At 47.3% G+C, this 21,862-nt stretch overlaps 1 protein-coding gene across 3 annotated transcripts in view; it reads right to left on the reverse strand.

Annotated features, from left to right (window-relative positions):
• Positions 1 to 21,862, reverse strand: part of LHFPL2 (LHFPL tetraspan subfamily member 2) — a 179,646-nt gene that overhangs the window by 157,078 nt on the left and 706 nt on the right. For 2 of the 3 annotated variants that reach the window (XM_030846437.2, XM_030846447.2), the window contains exon 2: positions 9,772 to 9,847. The exons of the other annotated variant lie outside the window; for it this stretch is intronic. The gene's annotated coding sequence lies outside the window, so the exon portion shown is untranslated. The remainder of the gene's footprint in view (positions 1 to 9,771; positions 9,848 to 21,862) is intronic. 3 annotated transcript variants of the gene reach the window in all.

Consider the following 21,862-nt stretch of genomic DNA (forward strand, 5'->3'; position numbering starts at 1 on the left):
GGGCTTCCCTGGTGGTGCAGTGGTTAAGAATCCGCCTGCTAATGCAGGGGACACGGGTTCGAGCCGTGGTCTGGGAGGATCCCACATGCCGCGGAGCAACTAAGCCCATGTGCCACAACTACTGAGTCTGTGCTCCAGTGCCCACGAGCTACAACTACGGAGCGCACACACCACAACCACTACATGCCTATAGCCCATGCTCCGCAACGAGAAGCCACTGCAGATGAGAAGCCTGTGCACCATAACAAAGGGTAGCCCCTGCTCACTGCAACTAGAGAAAGCCGGTGCGCGGCAACGAAGACCCAACACAGCCAAAAATAAATAAAATTAATTAATTAAAAAAAAAAAACAGGAGCAAGATGCTTGCAAAATAACTACAAACTTTGATTCTTACGCTCCTACTCCCTATAAAACTGTACCTACATGATTTATACCTTATTTGGGGAGTGACTAATGAATGTACATATACTATGATTTCACTTTACAATAAGAAAATCATGAATGTGAATCAATCTTCTAACTTATTAAACTTTTATAGCAAGTTGGAACCCTATGAATAGAGAATTCCATCACATTTCAGCATTTAATTTTGTAAACACGAACACTACTATATAAACCTCCATGAGCCTTTTTTTTTTTTTGCCATTGTGGTTACAAATCCCCATAGATTGCTTAAAAAGAAAAAAAAAGAGAAAGAGAACTACTGAATTGAAACGATTATCACATGTAATAAAATGAGTAAATAAATAAACAAAAAGTATGCCTTCACCAACAGGCAGTATCAAAACACTTTTCCACTAAAAGGTTGGCTTTCTAAATCACCCTTATTGAAAGCTCAGGGCTTATAGCTGGGAAGTCAGGCACTCCCACCTCAATTTTCTTTGTACTTTCAAGAAATCTAAAGAGAATAATCAAGTTTGCCCCACGTGTAAATGAATTCAAGAAACCAGACGCTCCAAACACACTGTTTTTATCAACATATATATATTCTTAAAAATTGAATTTGTTTCTAATTTGCATGATTTTTCATATAAAATGTTTTGGGTTCAAGTATAATATTTACTGTTCACTTCCAAAGCACTATGCTAGCACTGAACAGCATAGGATCACAAAGAACCAGTGCCAAGGAACAGCCCCCATGAGAAGTTCAAACACCAGACCACGCCGGCACTATCACAAAATCACTTCCCCAGGCCTGACTTTCACCAAAAAACAAAGTAATGATTAATGCCACTGTGCAAGATTAAGTTTGTTCTTTTTATTCAAGATCTAATAACTTATCCACCAGTCATCATTCTTCTTGCTGCTGTGGAGACCCGGTCAGGCCCACCTCTGGCCTGCAGAACGCCTGCCAGCTTTAGATCAATAGCCCTGTGATCTATAACACAGAGCAGAAGCCGATAACCCAGTGGGACCTTCCTGCAGGCATCCATCAGGGTTAGACCCACCAGGAGACTGGATGTCTGCTGCCTATTTCCTGAAGAGAAGCAAGGAGATGGCATGCAAAGCCAGCATCAGCAGAGGTCTGGTGAACCTGTGAAGGGACTGTGGGCTAGAACAGGTTTCCAGAAGGAACTGTGCTCTCTCCCTCGGAGGCAGCACAGAAAGTCCACCTGAAAGTGGTCAGATGCCAAGGGTTCCAGAGGAAGGACACTCACCCCCGGACATCAAGGCCACGTGGTGAAGCCTAGAGGTCAATTTCAAAAGATGCAAAATGCTCAGCCAGGCTAGGAGGCTGGGCCAGAGTGGGTGGATGAAACCAACCGAGCAGTAAACAATGACATCTCTTCAGTGATTGTGAATTCAGAGTATCTTGACCTTCCGAATTCTCTTTGGCAACTTTTCATCTTGAATTAATATCCTATAACTACTCTAAAGTTTAAAACTCGCTTGCAATGGTAAATCTTTTTGTGAGTTAACTGGGAGGTTAAATGAGGGAGATAAATGAACCGCAATGCTTTGAGTTACCAGCCTGAAAGCAGCTGCGTGCTTGCCACCACTGTGGGTCTCCAGGCACATGACACCGCACGACTTGATTTACTTGGCTGGGGCCACTGACAGAAGGGCTGCAACTTCCAGAATGAGGCTGGGAGTGGTGGAGAGCCTGATTTACCGGTCAGTGCCATCTATCAGTGTGGAGGACTGAGTCCTCCTCTGGCTACAGTGCTCAAACGTATCTGGGCCTTCCGCTCATACCCACAGCACCACGTACACACGCACACACACGTCCACCAACAGACTGCAAGTCTGATAAGTTCCAAGTAGCATGTCCCTCTTTAAAGGAAACACTGAACCACAAAAGGAAGGTGGGCTCTGGCTGTCGGGTACTGTTCTTGGGTAGAGGGGCAACTTCAAGCCCAACCTCCACAGTTGTCCTGATTCCTCCAGACTGATTGGGACCACCACCTCCGCAAGGCACAGGCTCCGCCCAACTCCACAGGGCACCCCTCACCCAGGCTACCACGTGGCATCCTGCCTCCCAGCCACCCCCAAGCCTGAGAAAGCCTGTCTTGCCATCAACTGCACCACCAACTGTAAGACGTAATCTTGCTACGTCTCAATTTTCTAACCTACCTGTAATCTCAAGAAAGCCTCAACTATGTACAAGCTACTTGACACCACTTCTTACCGACTTTTCAGCCTATAAAAGTATGTCAAAGAGCACTAGACTGGGAGTCCGAAGTCACAGCTTCATGTATATCATTCACCCGCCTAACAAGTGCACATGAAGCACCTATTATAAAACATGCCAGGGACCAAATGTGTGAAGCTGTCCAAACAAGACAGAGCTGGGGCAGAGCCTGGGCCAAGTCATTCAGCGTCTTGGACTGAAATTAAAAGGCTTGGACAAGAAGCTCTTTCAAGTCCCTCCCAGCTCTCCTATTCTCCACTCTTGGCTTTGGTGCCAAGAGGGGACTGAAGCATTCTGGAATGTTCTGCTTCCCTGAACAGATGCTATTTTTACTCCATATTCATATAGCTCAGGTTGCAGACGTGTGACTTCTCTGCACTCTGCCGAACATAAACGACTCATTTTCATCCCAGAGTTTAGGAGACTACGTGTAGCCCTAACACAGAAGGCCCACAGGCAGGCACAGCTCAGGCTCCCGGCACAGGGACCCTCACGGCCTTTTTCCTTCTACATAGAGGCAGTCTGGTTCCTTGAGATCAAAACTACAGAAAAACAGGAGCAGGGCTGCCAAGGCCTCCTCACATGTTGCCTGGGTTTATTTCTTCTTCATCAGCTCACATCATTTCTGACACTGCACTTCAACTGCCTGGACACAGCCAGAAAGAAAGGCTTTTAAGAGTCACTGAAGTCCAGCCAACTTCTGATTAGCCACAGTAACGAAGGAAAAGAACAGTACATGGCCAAAATAAGAGGGCCTCTGAGGACTGTAAGGGCAAAGATGTTTGTACCGGATATGGAGAAGCACCAGCGAAACAAGTGAAAATCTTCCTCCAACCCCCGAAATTCCCCTCAGACAACATTTCAGGAAAACACTGGCTGGAGTTCCCAAGAGCACCACACCCACCCAAAAGGGAGGCATCTATGGTCTCCATTATCAACTTGTACGGGGAAATATCGGCTCCTGAACCAATGCGGGGATAGAATTTTATAAGAACTATACAAACTGAAGCTATGATTAAATGTACTTACTAGTGGTTAAGGTTTTTATTAGCACATCTTAATAGAAGTTTTCTTGTTATTCAGAGCTAAGTTCACAAATATTAAACGGAAATGTCTACAGCAGAGAGGGAGAAGCTGGAGACTGGAAAGCAAGCAGATATGACATAGTAAGAGTGTAAACGAAGATGGACACGGAAAAGGCTGGGCCCTGGAAATAAACCACCCAGAAGCAGTGAGGCAGACAGCTGATGCCTTGGCCTTTGTGATCATAGACACAGGCTCTCCAGACGTTACTCAACACTTTACCTAGGACTGTTTCATACATACAAAGAGCCCTTCCCATCCTGCCCTCTCTCCAACCTCCCCCAACTCCCACCTCCCTTGCCCTGCCCACCTGGACCACTCTGCTCACCCTCAGAAAGAAACCAGGCTGCCTTGGGGAATGGTGCCAGCTGGTGGCTGGTATAGAGAACTATCTATTGATCATCAAGCTTTCCTCTCCCCTCTCTTGGAGGACTCTCTACCATTCATCCCCTATTCCTCTTTCTGCGGTTTCTTCTCATTACCATCACAAAGGGCTGAATTTGAAAGTCAGAAGTCCAGGGATAGAATCCCAGATCCCCCACTTCCCTACCCAGAAAGGGCAAGTCACCTCTCTCTGCCTCGCTCCCTTCTCTGTAAACATGCACAGCAATACCTGCCTACCCAGCAGGGTCTTTAGGAAGCAGCAGAAGTGCAAGTACACCGTGAACAGAACAGGGCTCATCAAACAGGAAGGCACAGCCTCACCGTTCTGCTCTCTCCCCGGCACCTGAACACTGCTCGGCTCGCTCGCGGGAATTCCGGGGCCATCATGCTCTGAAGCAGTGACCTCGAAAACAGATGACTGGCAAGCCTTCCTCAGAGGTAAAGACACCGTCCCAGCTCTGAACGAGCTCTCTTGTCCGGCGGATGTCTGTATCTTCAGTGTGAATGCCATGTTCCTGAGTAACAGGCCAAGTGGTCCATCAAGACCTGTATCAGCTGGTTTGAAGTCGCTAACTCATTTGCAGCAGGAGAAACTCTTTTCCTGACCACAGCGCCCTAAATGATCACTGGGCCTCCCAAGCCCTCCCCAGTGCTATTGAAATCGGGGCTCTAGGTTTACCAGGAGGCAACTGGCCAGCCCCTGTGAGGCTCTGCTCCATCCCCAAATGCCATCGCCCTGTGATACAGATCTTAAAGGGGCTAATGAAATTATCTCCTCTGCCTTTTATTCCTCGGTAACAACCACAAAATTTGATAAGAATGACCCCCTGCTCCTCTAATTTAAGGGCTATTTTATTACCTTCAACCCTAATTCTCTCTCTTTTAAATGGATATGAGACCCTGAAGACCCCACAGGCCAATGGGATTAGTAATTGATGGCTTCCTCCTGGCCAGCTCTCCAGAGGGCGCTTCTGCTTCCCCCCTCGGGTGGGGTCACAATCAGTTCAATCTTCATGCTTCAGAGACATCCCCTTTGAACAGGATCAAATGTCCCCCCCACCCCTGCCTGGTGCTCCGCTCAAAGGAGCAGCAGCTGCTTCCCACTCAGAGCAGTAATGTCAACTCAGCCAGAAAGGCAGAGGCAAGAGGAGGAGGTCGGCGTGGTTAATTGTCCACCAGGCTCAAACGCAGGCCCACTCAAACCAGCACCTGGGAGGGCTGATCACCCCCGTAAAATGCACTTTGAACCCAGGAACAAGGAGGATGAGAACTATCTTCCCCAGCCTGCCGGGACTGGATGGAGCTTCAGCTGTTTGTTTTCTTTTTCAGATTGTAGCCATAAAGGGTAGAAGCACTTCTCTGCAGCAACCCCAGGCAGGCACATAAAACACAGGCGAGGTGAGCAGCAGGGCCTGCCCACCAGGAAGTAAAGGAGAGGAGAGATAAGCATCCGTGGCATCAGTCTAAAGGGAGCCAGCGAAGGCTGCCTCTAGCTTTGAAGAAGGAACCTGAGAGAAGAGAATTCCGAAAGCCTCAGAAACCGCTCCTTCTAAGAAATGCTCTATAGAGAAAAGGAAGCATTTAAAATGCAGGGAATTTACTCTTTCTCATTAAGAGATGGAAGAGAAAATTTTTTCACTCTTTTGCCTATTTGAAAAAGTTACTTTTATTATCTAGTTATCTGAAGGCCTCCTTCCAACTCAGATCCATAATAATTGTAAAAAGACTCTTAAGAAACAGAAAATAGTCATTTTGTAACTGAAAGAGGACATGAGAGTGATCAAAACAACACCTACAGGGGGCTTCCCTGGTGGTGCAGTGGTTAAGAACCCACCTGCCAAGGCAGGGGACACGGGTTCGAGTCCTGGTCTGGGAAGATCCCACATGCTGCGGAGCAACTAAGCCTGTGCACCACAACTACTGAGCCTCAGCTCTAGAGCCCGCAAGCTACAACTACTGAAGCCCACGTGCCACAACTACTGAAGCTCGCGTGCCTAGAGCCTGTGCTCCGCAACAAGAGAAGCCACCGCAATGAGAAGCCCGCCCACCGCAACGAAGAGTAGCCCCCGCTCTCCGTACCTAGAGAAAGCCCGCGCACAGCAACAAAGACCCAACGCAGCCAAAAATAAATACAAAAAAAAAAAAAAAAAACCCAATACCTACAGTCCTTTTGTAAAGCAAAAGCCTAAGATACTCCATTTAAAACCAACGTTCCCTGGAAACAAGTACTTCTAAGTTTTTCTTTCACATCAATATCAAAACTCCCATAGTAGATAAGACAAACCAGCCATCAAATCACAGCTGACAAGTGACGTGCTCAAAGTAGAAAGTGGTTCCCAAATTATGTGTCAACTGTGTTCTGGAAGCAGAAAAAAGCAAACTCTTCCCCAGAGATGTCAATACCTGGGTGCAGCTTTACAATGAAACTTGGAAACCGATTTTGGAGATTTTGCTTCTTCTTTAAGAGAAAGATAAGATAAAGGCTCACCTGAAGCTGAAGATAAAGGCTTCACCCGGGAAAACCGTACATCTAAGGGGGGACGTGCCACTTTGCGTGTGTATCTGTCAGCAGCTGCAATCTGAGTTCCCACTCATTTCAACAATAAAGGAACTGGCTGGTCAGAGACCAGCGTGCTAACGACACTGGAGTCCGGGACCAGCAGACCAGTTGCTGTGTCTGCTAGCTGCCTTTGCTCTGATTGCTCCCAAATGTCTGCCCTGGATACAAGGGGGCCCATGCTGGACTGTGTCTTTGGATGAAGGCCAAGGCTCCAAAATGGCTATATCAAACGCACACACACAGACACACACATGCTCGCGCACCCTGATACACAATTTCACTGCTGCTGGGGCACTAGCAGTTCTTAGTACACCTGTTCTTTAGAAACAGTAAACATTCAATTGAATGAAAGAAGAACACCACATTAGAAATCCAAAACAAAGTTCAGAAGCTCTAAGGAAATTCAGGAACTACATCACTTCTTGGACTTTCTAATTAGGATGACGTGGGGTTGTCAAGATTCAATGAGAGAGCTCTGTGAAGTGTGCCCAAACGCACACTGATGTGTGAGATGCCCTGAGTGGAGGGGGACCAGCTCAGTAATTTGATGACTTAACCTGCCTCATTTCTTTTTTTTTTCTAACCAGATTAGAATTGGTATCATAAAACAGGAGACACTCTGAGAATCAGAGATCTTCTAGAAGCTCAGAGAATCAGAGATCTCCTAGGAGCTCAGTGAGTGGCCAATTATTATCAGTCGGGAAGTACTCCCCATGTGTTTGGCGGCATGAAGACCAGACATACTCACCACCTTGCACTCAGCTTCTGCAGGCATGGTACAACAGAAGACAGTTGGTAATATCTCAAATTCCAGAACCTACTAAAAAGCTAAAACTCACTCATATATTAACATCTGGGCTTTTAAACTGTAATTTTCTTCGTTTATTTTTCAAGTATGATAGACAAAATGGAGTCCATGGAGACTAGAAATCCCTGGCCAAAGCTGAAACCCTCCCTCTACCCAAGCCCTACGAAACTTTAAGATGAACAGGGTCAGGGGAGAGTCAAATTTCCTCTACTGCTTTGCCTTTCACTAACTTCTCCTTCAGGCAGCTCTCTGGCTGGGCCTCAGCACCAAGCAGAAGAACCATGGAGACGTGACCGCTTCTTTTATGTGAGACTAGTTGGCTGGTACTTCTACTAAGTTGTGGAAAGCACACCCAGAAACCAGAAAACAACTTCTTTCTCTTTGCTTTCGTGCTGCACACACCCAAACAAAGCAAATGGAAAGGCTGAACAATGGGTATTGTTCATGTAGAGGAAGGATAAGAAGGCAGGAACGGGGGCTTCCCTGGTGGCTCAGTGGTGAAGAATCCGCCTGCCAATGCAGGGGATACGGGTTTGATCCCTGGTCCGGGAAGATCCCACATGCCGCGGAGCAACTAAGCTCGTGCGCCACAACTACTGAGCCTGCGCGCCTAGAGCCCGTGCTCCGCGACAAGGGAAGCCACAGCAGTGAGAAGGCTGTGCACCGAAACGAAGACCCAACGCAGCCAAAAATAAATAAATTTTTTTTAAAAAGGCAGGAACAAACACTCAAGACCGCATTCTCCTGTGTGAATGTGGTCTTTAATCAGATTGAAGTCCCTCCCACCCCACCTCCACCCTGGCTTCTGGGAACTGCCAATTCCTAAAAGGACCCAGGCCCCATTCTGGCTCCAGATTCAGGTGAACCATTGCCCTGGGGGTTGCTACTCCCAACCCACAGGATGAAGCAAAATGGCATCAAGCCAATCAGTGTATCTCTGAAAGATGCCAGCATACTAAGACTACAGGAGAAATGGAAATGCATGATTTAAAAGCTTTTATTAAAATTATTTAAAACTAAACTGTGTTTTAGGAATATTTTTATTTCCTCTGGGTTATAAATTGGTCAAGTCAATTGTTTGCTCCCTTACTGCCATACATTTGGTTTTACACGTTCAATCCTGGGGCTGCCCAAGACTCCCAGGGGCTGGCAGACAGATGTCTCTCCCGGGACAGCCAAGGGGGCTGGTGGCTCAGGGTCCCAGGCTGTCAGTTAGCACCTTACTGACAATGACACAAAAACTCCTGATTTCTCATCCTTTTCAACAGTGGTAAGAATCTGAACTCCCGCCGACTTCACATATTATGGCGCATTCTCAATTACCCGTGGTAACGTGAGCAAACAGCCATGTCATTAACCCAAAAAGGCACTCTACACATCAGCTCATTGGCTTAGGAATACATTATCATTTCTTTGTAGCTGTGCCTCAGTTTAGTTTACTAGCGCTTTTTTTTTTTTTTCTTCTCCTTGGATGAACATTCACTCATTTACTGAAAGTCTGTTCCATGCCAGAAACCATGCGAGATTGGAGATGGTAGCAAAAAGAACTCACACACTAGGGGAAAAGACGTGTACAAACAAGTAAAGCTCACCACGGGCACGTGCAGTGTGCTGTGTCAGCAGAGGGGCAGCGATTCGTTCCGCTGGAAAGCTGGGAAAAGGCTATGCTCCCAACACCCTCTCTTTCAGACAGTTTGTAAATAACAAGTGAAATGCTGGCTGAGTCTTAAATGAGGAAAAGGAATTCTAAAGCACCAACTCAAATGGAGAGGTGAAGGTGCCCAGCAAAAAGGAAAGAGCGTTGGGCGCTGAGACGGGCAGCAACATCCAGGAGAAAGCCAGGCCGGTCAATAAACACCTTCACCCAATAACTCAATGGGGCAGGTAACCACTTTACACCTTTCTTTTTTTTTATTTTTTTATTTTTTTTGGCTGTGCCAGGTCTTAGTTGCGGCACGTGGGATCTTTTTTTTTTTTTAGTTGCAGCATGCAGGATCTTTTCGTTGCAGCATACGGACTTCTTTAGTTGCAGCATGCTGACTTCTTAGTTGCGGCACGCATGTGGGATCTAATTACCCTGACCAGGGATCGAACCCGGGCCCCCTGCATTGGGAGCGCAGAGACTTACCCACTGGACCACCAGGGAAGTCCCTTTACACCTTTCTTAGAGGAGCTGCCACCCTATATTTAAGGATTTTCTTTTTAATGCACGAGAACTTGGGGTGGTTATCAGAGTGCATCGCATGGCTGGAGTTTTCCCACAACCAGCCTGAACATGAGCAGATCCAGGAAGCAACCCCTTACCTGTACGAGGAGGAGCTCCTTGAGATGCAAAAACCACAGGCCAGCTGTGAACTCAAGAGTCTGCTTCCCAGTTTACCTGAAAAACAACAGGAAAGGGCCATTTCTGTTAACTTGGAATAGCCAGTCTTTTAACAGCCCCAGTAGAGACCTGCAGACCCTGCCTAAGGCTCCTTGGTCTCAAAGCAGAAAACCTGGCCAGCGTCACTTGGCCAAGGGGTTGGATCAGAGAAGTGGGTGAGAATCCCGGTGTTTAACTCGGAGGGTAATGGTAAGCCAGGCACTTAATCTACCTGTGTCTTGGTTTCCTCCCCGCCATAGCTATCTCACAGAATGATCAAGAAGGTCTTCGATATGCCGGGCACCATGCCAAGCCTGGAGTCATGTGAATGACCATGTCATGGGTTCCCCGCCCTCTGGGAGCTGACAGTCCACAAAGACAGAGAAGTAAATGGGTGGTAATCATGACCTTGACGCAACTGAGAGAAGCTGAAGTGAGGAGAATACAAGGTGACATGGAGCCTTTGCAGAGGCACCAGCTGACCCCAGAGAGGTCAAAGGGAGCTCCCCAGAGCAGGTGATGGCTAAGCTGAGGTCTGATAAGCAAGAGGTGGCCAGACTACGAGCATACCAGGCAGAGGAAATAGCAAAACGGGTACCCAGAAAGCAAGAACATAGTAAGCTGACAAGAAAAAGGAGTATTTCAGAGGCCGAGAGGGAAACTGGCAGTCGTTTTAGGAGAGTTTGGACTTTCTCTTAAGGCCGATGGCAAGCCCATGAAGGGTCTCCTGTAGGAGAGTGGCATGGTCCAGAAAGTTTTCTGCAACATCAGAGAGAAGGGATTGCAAGGGGGCAAGGAATGCCCCTCTCAGCTACCCCAAATGCCACATCCCTGGTCTTCTGTGGGAACGACCAGGAGAGAAGGCCCCAGGATAAGAAGACAGGGCTAGGGCTCCCTCCAGTGAACCACAGCTTCTCAACTACAGGTTCCTCCGGCATTAAGCGATTCCACCCAGGCAGACACGCCATCAGGAGCAGAGTCTGCCTGTGCCAACACACCCTCCTCCAGAAGGTGGAGAAGTGCCTGGTGTCACGGTGCTTCTCAGCTTGTGCTCCCCAGACCAGAGGCATCAGTACCACCTGGGAACGTGTTGGAGATGCAAATTCTCGGCCCACCCCAGACCTAGTGACTCAGAATCTCCGGGAGCGGGGTCCAGCCAGTGTGTTTTAACTAGCCTCCAGGTGATTCTGATGCTCCCTAAAGGCAGCAAGCACTAAGTGGGGGCAGTGCCAGCACGGGGGTGGCAGTGAGCAGAGTACGGGGTACAGAGATAGCCCGGCCTGATACCCCAACAGCACCTCCGTGCTCAAGGCCTCACACTCTACAGGGACTGTGATGTCCATTTATGCTTAAAAGGAAATACACAAAGCATTTTTGGGGGTGGGTTTTTTTGTTTTTTTGGTTTTTTGGGTTTTTGGGCCGCACCGCGAGGCATGCGGGATCTTAGCTCCCCAACCAGGGATCGAACCCGTGCCCGCTGCAGTGGAAGTGTGGAATCTTAACCACTGGACCACCAGGGAAGTCCACACAATGCTGTTTTTATCGATACTTAGAAATGATGCTAGCCCTGTGGACCATGGGGAAGAGTACACGGGCCCACCTCTGGAGTGGGGATGTAGTACTTCGGGAGAATTTCATTTCCCTAAGAAATGCCCCATCCTTTTCTGTGGCCCTCCTTTATTTCAGAATAGACAAAGGAAACTCCAGCTTCAGGAACAGGGACAATGTTTCTCCTCCCCCTCAGATACAGAATCTGACCACTCCAGAAAAGAAACAATGAAGCCATCCAGAAAGCTCCCGTGGTTTCATTGAAGGGTAAAGTTTCTTTCTGGAGTGGGTCAGTTTGTAAAAGTTCCCAGAGTTGTGGTCCCTGGGATGTACTTGTGTGTAACTTCTCTGTTCGTCAAGCAGTGGCAAAAAGACTCTCCCCACCATCTCCACGCTATTCTGAAAACACCCTAGACCACTCAGACAAGCTTCAGCTGGACACCAGAATGGCCAAGTTCAGAGTTTCTTTCAGCCAGCTAAGAGCTGAGAAATTCTTTAAAATGTAAATATTTTTTTCAGCTATGAGAGACCCTAAAGCACTTTCTAGGTGGCATGAGGTCTCAGAAGAGTCAAGCCCTCCTCAAAACTGACCGGGAGGGCTTCCCTGGTGGCGCAGTGGTTGGGAGTCCGCCTGTCGATGCAGGGGATGCAGGTTCGTGCCCCGGTCCGGGAAGATCCCACATGCTGCGGAGCGGCTGGGCCCGTGAGCCATGGCCGCTGAGCCTGCGTGTCCGGAGCCTGTGCTCCGCAACGGGAGAGGCCACAACGGTGAGAGGCCCACATACCACAAAAAAAAAAAAAAAAAAAAAAAAAACTGACTGGGAAAAGGCCCTTAGTGGAGAAGGAAAGGTTTCTGCTGCTGGCCAAGTTCTCCTGATAAGCAGGTAAAGAAACTGGATCATTTCCTGAGCTTCTCTCTCAAAATTAAATAGACTAAAAAAAAAAAGAGCAACATAATCCCAAGCACAATTACGGTGTTTAACCTTAACTTTCATATCTAGATCACCTGGCTTTTCATTACAACTGGTCAGGTATATGTGAAATGGCCACACTAGATAGAAAGAAGTATGCCATATGCATCATCAAAGATATTAAATCCCCTATTACACAGCGTGCGCGTGCAAACACACACACACACACACACACACACACACACACACACTAAGTGAATGAGAATTAGTTCTGCCTAGTGCCCCCCACCACCAGGCATCCTGGGCTCCTCCGGACATCTGAGCTATCCTCGGTGGCCCTGCCCCAGCCCTGACCTCACAGTGCCCACACTTCACCCATCAAAGTCCACTCTCTTCATACCCTGATCTTTGCTGGCATTTTATGAAATTCTTCCTGTTAAGTCCTAAGTAGCTAATGTAGTCCCTGTTCTACGGATGCTTACATGTTGAATAACAGGTTTAAAGAGAACCATTTCACCCAAATTCCTCTAATGGTAAAATTTTAGGCACAACAATAAGTGAATTCCAGCTTTTCGCTACAGAGCCCCTTCCATACTCCTCCAATCCCATCACACTGACCACTTCCCACTTCATTTGTTTCGTAAGTGTCAGCTTATAAAAACACCTCCACCTCCTAGGATGGAGGTGAGATGGATCCTGCATTTGTAAAAATGGAGGTAAATGTTGAAACAATGACGTGCAAGTCCATCTCCTCCATCTGTCAATTCACCTGTGTCAGAACCACACAGCCTCTGGAGGATGAGGATCCCTTCTCCAACCATTTCTGGTCGGCGCTTACTTAGGAAGGGGACACGCTAATATTATCTCCAGTGTCTGAACCCAAGCAGGGGAGAGAGTGGGAGAAGTCGGCCTCAAGACATACCTTTCTCTGCAGAGGCCCAAAGCGTACAGCCCAGTATCTCCAAGAATGCCCCAAAGCACTTAATAATCAGTGTCTGTAAAACCTTCCTAAATATAACGGCTTCAGAACTGGCTCTTACACTGTTGACAAGGGACTCTGATTTGGTCCCATCCAAGATAAAAAAAGAGCCTTTCTGTAAGAATGAAAACATGAGTCAAGATAAAAATTGAAGTGGGTCCAATGGGACAAAAGCCAGCCCTTCACAACCAAGTATAGTCTAAGAGGCCAAGAAAAGAACAGGTAAGGGTGCCCCTCAGACATGGCTGATAACACAGGCTCAGATGGACAGGTTTCTAAATTGATGTTTCTCGAAAATGGTGTTTCTAGAACATGCCCAATTATAAAAACCATCCAGACACTTTGTTTAAAAAATTCAGATTCCCAGGACCCACACCAAACCTATGAAGTCAAAACTCCAGGGCAGGGTCTGAGAACACACAGGTCTAACCAGCACCCAGCAGAGGGTCAGGCAAGTTTCAGAAACAACGTTCCAAAGGAAACAATATGTAACTTTTTAAAACATTGCAGTCACATAACTTCAAAGTGATAGGGTATGTGTGAAAAGGCAGGCTTAACTGGAGGAAGTCAGAGCCTTCTTTAAGTAGTTAAAATTATGGAATATAATCATCAGGTAATGAGGAAGTCAATTTGATTAAAATGTAGCAAAAACAAAACCTCTCCCTTTAGCTTAACCATATTCCACCTGGAAGACCTCCCTCCCTGCCCTAAGGATGGAAGGGAATCCCCGAGCACAGCTGCTCCTTGGGGCTGTTATAGGCCGGAATGGCAGTGACAGGGTTGAGAGCCCTCAGGGTTATCCCAATAAAGACAGCCCCAAGGAGCAGGCAGCAAACTCTAAACCAGACCCTGCAGGTGCCCTCCTGGTGTCAGCCTTTACACGTCTGAGTCTCCGGCTGACTCATCCGTAGCCTCAGTCGTGTCCCAGTCTATGTGAGGCCTTGCTCCACAGGACCAGCGGTACCAGCCTCACAGGGAGCCTATGCGTAAGCCCAGGCCTGCTTCATCAGAATCTGCCATTTCACAAGATTCCAGATCATTCTTGTGCACCTTCCAGCATGAGAAGCCCTGCTTTAAGGCACGGAGAGCGCCACCACGGGGAGCCTCTCAGCCCACCTGTACAGCCACCAGCTCACCAGCTCACCCACTGCGACCGAACACTCTAAGAGGCCTTCTTCCCTCAGAATCCTTACACAAGTCTTCTCAGACTTGCTTTGTCTTGGAGCCAAACCACCATCAGCGGGGGCCCAGTGACAGCTGACAATCCAAAGCCCCACCTTAGGGAGTTGAAAGGAGGCGGGAAGTACTGACCGTCTCTCACATTCTCCTCCAGCTCCTCTACCTATCAGGCTCCCTGAGCGGGCAGGAACGTGCACCCCACGAGCACAAATCAGTAGAGAAGATCCAAAGTCAAACAATACTACGGAACGCTGGCTCGCTCTCCGCCAGCACCATGTTAATGAGGTCGAGGTCACGAGTATGATTAGCTTCCTCGGGTATCGTGGCACAGATGCCAACCCTCTGCTCTCTAGCTGCCTGCAAAGGCTGACACGTCCCTGGTTACTAATAGGAGAATGACTGGAGAGGCTGAACAGAGCAGCGGCAGAAAAGGACTCAAGGAACGTGGATGACTGGTGAGCAGAATGGATTGAAGAACAGTACTCAGCCCAGAGGGGTGGCTGACATGACAGATGACTGGGGAGAATTCAAAATCATCCCAATGGGCTGAACAACACACACCTGGATGAGAAAGCTGACATTTGACAGGAAGAAGTGGGAAGTTCTACGGCCAAGATTTTAAAAATCAAATACACATATGTAAGCTAGAGGAAATCTAACCTGACGACAGTTCTTGTTTTAAAATGTTCAAAACTTTTTTAAAACATTAAGTTTTGTTGACTAATGTAGTTGCTAAGAAAGCTAACATACTTAGGGTCCATGAGTCTAGTTTCCAGACCAAGGGGAACAGTGGTCCCTGTGTAGCACAGCTGACCAGACTATCCTCAACAGTCCCCCAGCCACCTGTCCACACAGGTGTATACACAACCTGTCCCATCGCTTCATCACTACCACCACTTGTGTTCTTATTAGTCAGTATGGCCTCTGCACCCGGCTACCGTTCTTTTTGGCTTTGGATTATAGTTTAAACATTCCCCACATCAGCTTAGCTCCCTTTAATGCTGCCTTTTCTTTACTAATCAAGAAAAGAACAACAGACCCAAGCACAAATTGGAAAAAACACATTTAAAAAAAAAAAAAAGACAAGACAACCTAAGCAACCCATTTACCAAAAGGATTCAGACCCAAAAGACCTATAGTCACCTGTGTAAGCTGGCATCCTAGGCTGCATAATACAGCATGGATCTGTGCAGAAAGGTAATCAGGTTGGTAAATTATGAGCTTCCAGCACAGAAAAGCCCTGAAATGGCTACAATAAGAATGAGCAAATGACAGAGTAAATATCTGTTTAGACATACTTCCCTGTGCAGAATCACCTAGGAATGGACAGTTAGCCATTAAAAAAAAAAAAAATGATTTTTAGATTGTTTTTCAAGTTGTGAGCCTTTTTTTCCTTACGTGTATATTTCATATACAAAGGGTAGCCATTTACAAACACAAAAACACCAATTACTGGTGAAGTCTGTAGTTGTGAGACTGGCCAGTCTATTATTTTTAATTTCAGAAAACTTGATCCCTATGGGTGAGAGAAAAGTTATAAATTTTTAAGAGGTTAATTTGTCCTGAGTAATAAGTGTGTCATGCACCACTTATCTAAAGATTAAATGTGGCTACTGTCTATGCAGTTACAGGCATCTTTAAACAACTGGCTAACTGCCTCAAAACTGGAAAACAACATGTGAAATTCAGCCCAACTGCAGCCTGCCCCAGGAGAAAGGAAGCTTGAACTCCAGGTGCCCTTGACAACACAGCTCAGTGTGGAAAGAGAGAAATTGCTGAACAATAGAATCAGTAGAGGAAAGAGAGTCCCTCTAATTTTCCGGGAATGTGGGGAGGTTGATGCTAAAGGGATATTTAAGATCTCAATGCTGGTTTGAGTTCTACTGAACACTGAAACAACTGAAAACAAGAAAAAAAAAAAAAACTTACATGTGAGTATAGTATATTTATATATATATTTATAGATATTTAATTAGGTACATATCAATCTGACAGATGTTTACACATTTAGATATAGAAGTGAAACACCTCTCAGATCACACTTAACAGTGTTTATGAAAACATATAAAGCGTACCGACAGGAAGGAGTGGGTCCTTCCCTATTGTTGGGAGGAAGCTGCCCCATTCTGGCTCTGGGTCACAGGACCCAGGCCTGGTTACATTCCTCCACAACTACATTTACAACAAATAGGAATTTCAAGTCTTTTTAAAGACAGAGACCTGCTTTGCCATGGACGTAGCACAGATGTAAGGAGGTGTATGGTGCTGTGGCCAAAACTGCTGATACAGTTTTGCACAAAAAAAGAATGGAAGAAAACACCAACAACTGTTTTGTTCTGGTTTTTTAAGTAACATCTACTTTAAAAAAATCTGAAAAGCAGAAAAGTAAAGAAAACAGTCACCTGTAACCCCACGAGTCTAAAATAACCAGTCAGAATTTTAGCCTACATCCTTGCAGTCTGTCTAGGCTACCAGTTTTCCTTTCAATGGCAGATCAGTTAGGCAGGCAAGAGCAAGGCGAGGCATTATTGCTGGTTACACAGACTAACGATGATTAATAATTCCCACTGGCCGTACCCTAAATCCACAACAGTAAGAGGAGTAAGGCTGTACACAAATCAAATAGCATGTCTGCCCTTTAACAGGCATTCACTGGGGCCTACTTTGCACACGTTTTTTATTCCACAAATGAATGAAATTCAAATTAACAGCCCCTTGAGGGCCATATGGTAACTTCAAAAAAGAAGGCAGATAAGCCTTGTCCCTGGTGGAAACGAAAACACTAGTTCTCCAAGTACAAGTTCTCAAGGTGCCTACAGACTGGGTTCCTAGGAAAAGCCCTCCTCCTGGCTTGCAGATGGCCACAGTCTCACCATGGTGAAGAGAGCATGCTCCAGACTCTCTCCCTCTTCTTAGAAGGACACTAATCCCATCATGGGGGCTCCACCCTCATGACCTCATCTAAACCTAATTACCTCCCAAAGGTGCCCCCTCCAAGTGCCATCACAATGGGGATTAGAGTTTCTATTTAGGAATTCGGGGAAGAACACAGTCTGTCCAGAATACGAATGTGTCAGGGGTGGAGGAGGATCAATTTTATCAGTTGTACATCCTAGCTATTAAAAATGTTCAGGGCTTCCCTGGTGGCGCAGTGGTTGAGAGTCCGCCTGCCGATGCAGGGGACACGGGAAGATCCCACATGCCGCGGAGCGGCTGGGCCCGTGAGCCATGGCCACTGAGCCTGCGTGTCCGGAGCCTGTGCTCCGCAACGGGAGAGGCCGCAACAGTGAGAGGCCCGCGTACCGCAAAAAAACACACAAAAAATGTTCAGAGCCATTCTATGTACATTCCTCTAAATTATCTCAGTTCAAAACAATAAACAGGTCTCACAAGTCGGCAAAATAACACCAGTAAGAGTCTGATCACTGAAGGCCAGGGTCAGGGGCTTGATTACCCCATTAGTCCCGTTTAAAGGATGAAAGAGAAAAATTCAGTTACAAGGACACAGATTACTCTCACCCTAAGCACTATTCAGTAAACCTCAAGAGACCAGCCAACCACTTGCTGCTACTGTAAAAATAACTCCATCTTTCACCTCCAGCTCCAGACCTCTCTTCCTGCCTGTGGATCCAATGCTCTGCTGGGCATCTCTCCCTGGGCGCCTCACAACTCAGCTGTGGATTCAACTGAACTCGTTACTCCTCACCATCTCCCCAAACTGCGGTTCCCATAGCTGCTTAACTCAGTGAAAGGCGCCATGACCCACTCCAGTCACCCTGGACTCCCTCTTACTAAGAGCCCACCCATGGGACATGACCGAGGAAGTGCGGTCAGCCTCTCCAGGTCTCTCCTGCTCTCCCTCACCAAGTCCCACCGGGATTCCTGTACTAACCTCCTGGCTCACCTGCTATCCCCGGCCCTGGCCTCCTTGTCACCGAGCCCACCTCGAGTTCCTTCTAAAGCACAATATGATCAGGTCAATCACCTGCTGCAAGTTCCCCATCTTCCACACAGGTTTCGAGATGAAGTTCAGACTCCCCAGCTCAGCACCCTCAGGGACTTCCCTACACCACGCTGCCTCTAGTCCAAACAGCTACTCTCAGTGCCCTGTTGACCTTATACCATTTCGACCCTTCTAGACTCCAAACATAATGCATTCTTACTGTACCAGGTATTACTGTAACCTTAAAAGTAATGGGGAAAAAAAAACCTTGAGGGACTAAGTCTCCACTCTGCCCTTTACTCTCGCGCCCGCCTCCTACAGCAAAGGGTCCAGTATTTTAAGTACTAGACCAGACTCTTCCCTGGGCACAATCTGGGTTTTATAAGCTGATGATCAGATCTGACCTCTGATTCCTTCTTTGCCTTTCTAAGGCTGTGAAGTCTCACTTCGGAGAAAAACCCATTTGTTCTCATGGCACTTTGGTGATTCTACTCAAACAGGACACATGCTTTATTATAAAGCACAGAAAGAAACAGGCTCCCCCTTCTTCCTTCTCCCTGTGGAGGACCCATAGGACCAGCAGGCCCCGGCCACCACCCCCAGCCAGATCACTTCCCTCCAAGCTGGCTGGCTTGTGGAAGAGAAGCACGCCCAGCACGCTGCTCTCCCAGCGCAGGCACTTCTAAACAAAAAAGAGAGCTTCTTGGGTTTATGGAGCTCCTTCGCACACAGAGTTTGCTTCTCCAACTAGAATGAGTGCTCTGTGAGTGGAGAGGTCTACTCTTGGTTCTTGCTATGCTCCCAGAGGCCAGAACAGAGCCTGGCCCATGGAAGAGGCTCCATGGGTATTTGCTGAATGACTGGATAAAAGAATGGATGAATGAGCAAACAGGCATTCCTCCCAGATTAGAAAAGAAATATACAGCATAGTTCCCCAGCTCCAAAAACTACTGTTTTGCTAAGAATGCCTTTTGTTCATTCTGCAGCTAGGTACAACCTTAGGAAAAACTGGGCAATGTTCCATTAACCCCAAGACATACTATAAAGGTGCTTTTTGGAATAAATTCTAGAGATCAGGTATTTGCTTACTATTTGTATTTTTCTAAGAGCAGTAAACACTGAGAAAACACTGCTTTAAAATTCCCAAGAGAGACACCACGTCCACCACTCAAGTTTTCTTTTTTTTCTTAAATAAAATGTCGATATTGACTTTGGTGGGACCTGGAACCTGAGAAGGTGCCTTTGCAAGGGGGCAGTGAGGCTGGGAATTACAGGCCACACCTGTGCTCAGGTCCTCAGACCCACACGGAGCCTGCACTACACACTCCCCACAGCTGGAGTCCCAGAAAAGGCTGACTAGAGGGGCCAAAAAGATGCAGCCTACAAGTTCTAGAAAGATCAAATATTTCTGAGTGTGGGCTACTGTGGGCACAGGGACAGCCTCAACTAAGGGTCGACCATCGGCCGACCTAAAATCAGCAGTCGCTCAAAGTCAGCTCCCCTTGCAGCCCGGCTCTCTGAATGGCACTGCTCTCTCCCAGGCATTTGAAATACTTGACAACCATCATCAACATTTTCTGAGCACTTACCCAGCATGAGGGACCACCCTAAGTTCTATGCAAAAGTACATAATCATAGTTAACCTTCCAGGTGATTCTTTGACTTGAACTTTATTGCCATCATTTTACAGACACAGAAACCAAGGCTGAGAGAAATTAAGTAACTTGTCCCAGGTTTAGGTAGTAAATGACACCTCTGGAAACTCAACAGTCCCAATTTTGGGTCTCCTACATTTTGGTCTCCTATTTTGTCAATTCTCTGCAATAAAGAAGTTGAGAAGTTGTATGTGTTGTCCATTAAAAATGGATACTTTTCTATATATTTTCTATCTTCTCCTACTATGGACTTTTCCTCCCTGCCTTGCCCAAACACTACATGCAGTAAAATCTCTTTAATTCGTCAGTCCACACATCTGAGCCCACCCACATGCATAAAGAGCATATATTACTTTTTCCAGAAGGCACCGTTTTTCTCTAATCCACAAAGATTCATTTTCCCTCCTATAGACAAATTACTGGTTCATGTCTCACGACTCAAATTATATTATATTCAAGAATGTTCATTTGCAGTGTAATTATTCTTCTTAATTGGACTGCTCTGAAGACAAATGATTTCCCCTCCCTAACCCCATCAACTCCTACACCACACAATGTCTTTTTTCCTGGCAAAAAAATGTTTGCTGCACCCTTTGCAAACACACCACAACAATCCACACTATCTGCTCCCTGTGTGACCACTTAGGAAAAATATTATCATGACGTTGGGTTTTATCTGGTATTACCTCAAACTCCTCCAATATTATTTCATCAGAATCAGATCTCTGACAAAGATTAATAACAAGTCTATCACAGTATGACAGCAAAAAGAAATGAGAATCTTGGGTTTTCTTTTCCCTATCTGTAAAAACATTTAATCTCCCCACCAGCATGTGTTCCCTATCTCTTACATTTGAAAAGGAGAAGTCGTTTTTTAAAGAGGACCAGTAGAAAAGAGGAATATCCGGGAAAGAGCAACGCCAGAGAAATTCGCATCCATCATCGCTTAAACCTGGCGCGGGTGGAGCTCTCTCAGGCGAATGGGCGAAGCAAAAGCAACGTGCGGAGGAGAAACGTCCCTCGGAACTCGGTTACTCAGGTTTAACTCTCCGCACCAGGCTCTAACAGCTCCCCCCTCTCCCTCCCGCCCACACCTCTCCCCGCTCGGGCTCCAGCACACACACGTCTACAGAGGCCGCTTTGCGATTTCAGACAGAAGCTCTCCTTTTACTTGTGGGTCGCTGATGGCAACCTACAGGAACGCACACACTGTAGAAAACGCGCTAAATACAGGAAATGGCCCAGGTGGGAGTGAGGGTGGGGGTGGGATGGGGGGTGAGACTTTACTCCCACTGAGGAAACAGCTCAAGGATTCTCATAAAACTCACGACCCTCCCGAAACGGGAGAAAAGGTGAACAGGATTGAAGAAAATGCTTTCGCCCTTCAGAGTTCAAAGGACACCAGACCGCTGAATGAAAGAGGAAAAAGGACACACACACAACTCTGTGCCTAAAAAACGTCCGGAAACACAGAGTCCCCCCCCCCGTCCTTCACCCCATCCCTTGGGTTCAACCCACTCAGGCCAGATGTGGTCTTCCCCACTCCACGCCCACCTCCTCCTCCTCCAGCCCGCACCCCCAATCCCTGCGCTGCCCACAAAAATGCAGCCCAGATCTGAGAAGCCGCTGACGTCTGTGGCCGGCGTGACCCACACGCCACAGACCAGGCCCCGCGGGGGCGACCGCGGGGCGGCCCCCGGGCGCGGTACCAGGCGCGCTGAGCCCCGCGCCAAGCTGCGCCCGGGACCCGAGCGCCGGTCGCAGTCCGCCGGCTGTGGCGAGAGAGCTGGGCTCGCGCCGGCTTCCCGGCAAATCGTC

This window comes from Globicephala melas, chromosome 3, assembly GCF_963455315.2.
Source record: "Globicephala melas chromosome 3, mGloMel1.2, whole genome shotgun sequence".
NCBI lineage: Eukaryota > Metazoa > Chordata > Mammalia > Artiodactyla > Delphinidae > Globicephala > Globicephala melas.